This window comes from Geospiza fortis, unplaced genomic scaffold (assembly GCF_000277835.1).
Source record: "Geospiza fortis unplaced genomic scaffold, GeoFor_1.0 scaffold78, whole genome shotgun sequence".
In the NCBI taxonomy this organism is placed as follows: Eukaryota; Metazoa; Chordata; class Aves; order Passeriformes; family Thraupidae; genus Geospiza; species Geospiza fortis.
Window position 1 is genome coordinate 3,093,487 of NW_005054339.1, and position 6,680 is coordinate 3,100,166.

Sequence of the window (6,680 nt, forward strand, 5' to 3'; positions counted from 1 at the left end):
TCTCTAGTTTCTAACACCATCCCATAGCACTGGGTCTGGTAGCCAGTGGCATTCACTCAATCCTTGCTCAGCGGGTGCCTGGACAGGGAAACTGAGGCACGTGGCAAGCAAGAACCTGGATTATCAGCATCTCTGAGGTGAGGCGTCAGACAGCCATCCCCAGCTCCTCCTCCCTCTGACCCTGCCTGACATTTTCTCTCTGCCAGGAGAGAACAACCCTGCCGGGGCCTCCTGCTTTCTCTGGGCTGGGTGACAGTCACAGGGTGACCGTCACCAAGGCTGGCTATTTCCCTGCAAACTTCCTCCACATCTCCCAGCTCCTTCCCAGCCCCCTGAGGAAGGCAGCCATGTTCCAAGTCAGCACCTCTGCTTGCCCAGCACAGGAGATTGTACACTTGCAGTGAGCAGGAATTTGGATGTGAATTAACAGCCCCCCCTCCCCAGGCGGGGGACCCTCCCCAGCCCCCTCCATGAGTGCAGCAGAGGGGAAGGATTTCCAATCCCCGGAAAACCCCAGCTGCCGCCCATTCAGCCCCAAAACAATTCCTGGGCTGGATGCCAACTGCCAGTTCCCACCCTCCAGCCCAGCCCGGGCAGGATGAGGCAGTGTCAGAGGAGCTCTGGACTCCTGTGCCTGCATATCAGGGGGAGGGGATGGAGACCCCCCAGTAGCATGGGCTGACCCCAGGGCTGTGCTTCCTCCAGCCCTGCCTCTCTGCAGCCAGTGCTTGTTCCCAGGGCAGCGCCTGGCAAAAACAGGACGAGAGCTCTCTCTTGGGCTCATTTCCTCCTTTCTTTGTTAAAAATAATCTCCAAAAATTTAAAATAAGCAAGCAGCTGCCTGGCTGCAGAACTCCCTGCTAATCCACTGGCAAAAACTTTATTGAGCCAACATATATATTCTGCAGCCCATGATTTATGGTGCTTTCTGGGCAGCAGATATTTAGTGCAATATATGCACATACTTCTGGGCAGCACCTACATAATCCCTGTATTTTAGGAGCTGGCCACAGGTTTCAGGATCCACCTCACTCCCCATCACTGACAGCGGATTTTCCATTTTTCCACACGGCACCATCCTTTCAAATATTCAGGCATAGATGGAAGCAATGCATAGCTGGAAAATTCTCATTATGGGGGAAAAGCTGAAATTCAATCCACCAGCAGGTCCAGAGCCATCCCCATCCCCAGCACCCAGAGGCCCATTCCCTGCTGCTGTCCCGGCAAGCTTTCCGAACCTGGCAAACAGCAGCTATTATTTGAGTATGGATTTACAGATGGGTTTTAGCTCTGGACAAACCCACCAATTCCTTTCCCTGCAGGACAGACAGACAGCAGGACAGAGAGACAGCCGCAGAGCCCACCTCCCTTGGCACCTGCGGGGTCCCCACCATCAAATGGGACGGACAAAGGGGTGTGTTAAAAGCAGAGTTACCCTAAAGACTCTAATAACAAAAAGAGATTCCCCTCGACATTTTCTTTCCTACCCAAAATAGATGGAAAATTGCTGTAAAAATAATCACATTTTTTTAAAACCCCACAGTGACACAGGGCGTTTTTCCCAAGGGCCATCCCATTCCAGCACAGGGCTGGCTGCTTCCCAGAAGGAGCTGTGCATCGTTGGCTGGTGGAATGCCACGTCCTCAGGCAGGACCTCAAAAAATTGGGGGGGTGCAAACCCCCTGTCCAAGGCAGCTGATAAAGATGCAAAAAAAACCCCCACAAAAATAAATAAAACAGGAATAAATTGGCAGCACGAAGGATGCTCAGGGCACACAGGAGGAGGTGGGCTAGGGATGGTTTCCCAGGGGGAGCACGGAAAATGCACCCCAGTGCCAACAAGGGCTGCCGGTGTCCACAAGCTGGACAAAACTATCCTTGTGCTGGGCTTTTTCCAGGAATCCTGAAACTTTGCTGCTCTGTTTCTGCCCCTGCCATGGCCAGAGTGCTCCCTCTCCCCCTGCACCACTGCTGCCATGTGCCCCCAGGCCTGGGTGCTATTATCCTGCCCACCCTGCCCTGACAGGATGGGGTCTCACCCTCTGGCACAGCCGGGATGCTGTCGGCACCCAAATCCCCCTAGCTGGGTTTTCCACACCCAAATCCCCCCGGCTGGGTTTTCCACACCCAAATCCCCCCGGCTGGGTTTTCCACCAGGGATGGAGAATTACTCAGCTCCCCTGGCTCCGGTGATTCAAGCAGTCTCCGGGCCGGAAAGCCGCACTCCGGCCCGGAGCAGGAAACCCGGTGGCTGCGGAAAGGCCAGGCCAGCCCTGGCTGTAGCAACAGTGCCTGGGGACACTGTGATCCCAGCCCTGGGCAGGCTCAGACCAGGGGACACCATAAAGCTACACATATATATAGGTGAAGATAGATATATATATTTATATGTGCTTTAAATCAATGTATACGTTGCTCCACAAAAAAAGTAAGATTGTGTGTGTGTGTGTATATATACACAAACACACAAAACAGTTAAAATAGAAAATGCATTTCTAATGTACATCTGTAAAAATATATGTTAAACATATACATATAAACCAGCTGCTTCCCCTGGGCAAAGTCTAAGTGCTCATCTTGGAGCAGAGGGCAGCTGCCAGCCCCTAGGACATCACCAGTGGGGGCACTGTAGTGACCCACCCCACCCCAACCTATCCCAAGCCGATACACCAGCTTCAGGGGGTGGATGTCAGATCCCTCTGGGTCTCTAAGCACTGAGTTCTTCCCTGGTCCCCCTCACTGTGACACCTCCTAGTCCATCACAAAAACAGCATTAGGGCTCCCAGTGTCCCCACTGAAGGGATGACCCAACCCCTCCAACAGCCAGGACTGAGGAAGGAGTGGAGTCAGAAACAACCCCCAACACAGGACCAAGCACAGCAAAGCAGGCAGCTCACACAGAGCCCAGGGCAATTCTGGAGCCACACCACCTCTGAAAGTCACAGCTGGTCCCTCCCTTCCTCTTTTTTTTTGCAAGCCCCAAAAAAAAAAAAAAAAAAAAAAAAAAGCTGCTTCCGAGCCCTGCCCGGCCACTGTGTGTCCCAGGCAGGATCTGGTACAGGCAGTTCCTACATGACGTTCCCTGGTGCCACCATGCCAGCAAGGGCAGTGTCCTCATCCCTGGTCTGCACCCAGAGCAGACCCCTGGGGATTAACATCATCACCCCACCATGCCTTCTCCACCTCTAACACAGCTGAGAAATCCTTCACTTTCCTAATCCTCCAAAGATAAGGAATGAGGGGCTTTGAGCACAGCAATCACTTGCCTGCTGCCAACCCTGAATCCCCCTGGAGTATCCCAGCTCCCACAGGCAAGGAGGTGGGTTGGTCAGAACACTGCTGCCCAGCAGAAACAGCCACTGACTGCAGGGCTTTGTGTCCCAGCCATGCTGAGGAGCTGACAGTGGCACCAGGAGGTGTTGGAAGTATAGGGAAGATGCTCCAGGTGCTTTTAGACGTCAGTGATGGCTCCTGGCCCCTCCCAGCACCAAAACCGTGGGAGACTGGTGGTTTCCAGTAGCAGGAAGGGACACATTCTTTGTTTGGGGGGAATTGCTTTGCCTGGGGGATATTGCTTCATCCATCAGAGACTGGAGCTTCAAACTACCTGGCAGACACTCACTTTGCCCAAGCAAACAGCAGAGGAAAACCTGAAGGCATGGACAGGTGCCACAGCAGGAGCAGCGCTGCGCCCACACCTGCAGAGCTGTGTGCCACAGGGGGGTCCTGGCTGTCCCCACTGCCCTGACAGTGTGCCACAGGGGGGTCCTGGCTGTCCCCACTGCCCTGACAGCATGTCCATGCCTCTCCAGCTCACCCACCACGGCAGAGGAAAGGCAGGAGGCAGCTCATGGCCACATGCAGAGCACAGCACAGACCTGAGGCACCTGCAGCAGTCAGCCCCAAGCCCTCTCTGCTCCTACACTGCTGATGCCATCACCACACATCGAGACTGGTGCCTTCCACTCACACCCTGCCCTGCCTGGCTGTGGTGCCCCAGCTCCAAAGCTCAGCTGCGGGACACCATGAGTTGACACCAAAAAACATGCCACACTTGGAAGAGACATTTCCTCTTCATGCCGTAGGTTGATGCAGCACAAAGGGTGAAGCTGTTTTTCTCTTTAGTTTTTGCCTCCCTTTTTCTGGAGGAGGCAGGAGGGCTGCAGCCCCCACAGAGGACCCTGGAGCTCTGCCCTGCTGAGAGTGATGAGGAGCTGTGGCGCTCACCAAAAAGCATGTGAGGCCTCAGCTCTCCTCAAAGCTTCCCCTGGCCATGGGGAAAAAAAAATAAGCCATACGAAGGGTGAGCAGCAGGGAGGTGAAAGCATCCCCCCAGCACTGCGGTCCCACCCCACAGAGGGGACATGTCACAAGCCCCAGGGGGACAGTGCTGGCCACACCTGCCCAGCTGCTCCCTGCCGGCCTGGGAGGATTTTCCGGCCAAGGCTCAGCTCGGAAATGGCAGTGCTGACCCAAGGCTGCGGTGCTATTGACACCTGAGCAGCTGCAAGGGGAAGAAAAGGCCATTTTTTTAATGTACAAAAAGAGCCATTTTGCTCTATTTTTGGCTTTAGAAAGCAGCTGAGATCAGAAATGCCGCTCGTAAACACCAGCCCCAGCAGAAGGGAGTGAGGACATCCTCTTCCTCCTCCTGCCTCCACTTCAGGACAGAGCAAGACCCAGGAAAGGGATGTCAGCCAGTCAGCCTACAGCATAATCCTGCTCCTTGGTGACGCTCAGCACCAACAGGATGGGCCCTCCCTACCCGGGCACCCAGAGCTCACAGCACCAGGGTGATACTGCCTGGACAGTCCCAGGAGCCTCCCGAAGCTGGAGGTGCCAAACCCCCTTGGCCAGCGACCTCCCCATTGCTCCCCACCAGGCCCTGGGCTGAGAGGAGCAGACCTGGCAGCAAAGCCAGCACGGGAGCAGCTCAGGGCAAAGAGCCACCACGTGCTCCTCACTATCCCACATATCCCACGGGGTTCCACTCCCCTCACTCTCCTTTCCACAGAAAAAAAGTGGGGCAGCGAGTGTGCCCAACCATCGAGCCCCCCAGACAGCACAGACCCCCTCCCAATATCCCCAGGATGGGTTTTGTTGGCAGCACTGCTCATGCCAAGGCAAAAAGAATCAAAATAAAACAAAACAAAAAAGAGCCGCACTCTGATAAAGGAGCATTTTAAGGCGTTAATTACGTATTTCTCAAGGCAGGCAGGGGTTGAGCAAATAAAGGCCTGCCGGATTTCAGCGTGACTTCCTGCTGCTGGCAGCTTCCTCTGCAGACAGCAGATGAGTCCAAAGACATTTTCTGTCAGGGTTCGCTCTGTCCCGCTGCCCCACGGCGCCATGGGAGCCTCGCAGCTCCCGCACCTGGAGGGAGGCCCTCCCTGGGAATTTCGCAAAGGGAATAAAAAGCCCAGCTGGGAGTCATTAAGAGAAATAATGAATTAAAATAACGAAGTGCTGCCTTGCCCGCAGGCACAGGGCAGGGCTGTGAACGCCCATGGGAGCATCACCAGGATGCTTTGAAGAGGAAAGCGGCCCGTTATCAGTACCCAAATCGAGTGTCCGTGAGGCACAGAGCCCGTGGGCTGGGGGGGCCCTGCCCAGGGCAGGCAATGGCCCAAGCCCCCCAAACCCCCACGGAGAGGGCAGGGTGGTGGAGAGGCTGGGGCCTGCCCCAGGGCTCCAGCAGGGAAGGCACGGGGCAATGGGTGCCTGTCAGCCCCGTTACCTCCACCAGAGCCAGAGCCCAGGCTCAGAGCAGCCCATGGAGGAGTCCCGGGATCCTGGGCAGATGGGACGGGGTGCCCGAGCCTGCAGGACCTTTGCTGGGGGGGGACATCCAACAGGTGAGTGGGGATGCCCCCACCTTTGTCCCAAAGGGATATGTCCAGACTGGACACTGATTGGTTGGGGGGACAGTACCATAATAGGGTGGCATCTACTTCTGGGGGGATCCCCACAGCCCAGAGTGGGGTGGCAGCCTCTCTGAGGGGCACCCAAGGTTTGCTGTAGGGCCAGCACCCCACTGCCAGGGGGATCCCCAAAGCCTGGAATGGGGCTGGCATCCCACTCACAGAGGGGTGGGGAAAGAACCCCAATGTGGAGGGGACCCAGGATCTGCTGTGGGTATCGGGCTCCATTCCTGGAGGGAAACCCTGGGAAGTGGGATGGGGTCAACACCCCACTCCTGGGGGGAATCGAATGGGGTAAACATCCCAATCCTGTGGGGAGAGACACTGGGAGCTGGGATGGGGCCAACATCCCATTCCTGGGGAGGGGGGGAATCATGGAAACTGGGATAAGATCAATAACCCACTCCTGGAGGGAATCCCTAGGATCTCGGATTAGATCAACATCTCACTCCTCGGGCGGATGCCTGGGACCTGGGATGGGATCAACACCCGACTCCTGGGGGGATCCCTCGGAACTGGGGTGGAATCAACACCCGACTCCTGGGGGGGATCCTTCAGACCTGGGATGGGATCAACACCCGACTCCTGGGGGAAACCCTAAGGCCTGCTGCTCCATCGGTGGGGGGGAACCCGGAAGCCTGGGGCGGGGCAGGCCCCGGTTCCCGGGGACATCCCCGCGGCCCGAGATGGAGCCCGCAGCTCACCGTGGGGAGAGCCCGAGGCCTGGGCTGGGGCCAGCATCCCACAGACGGGGGGTCC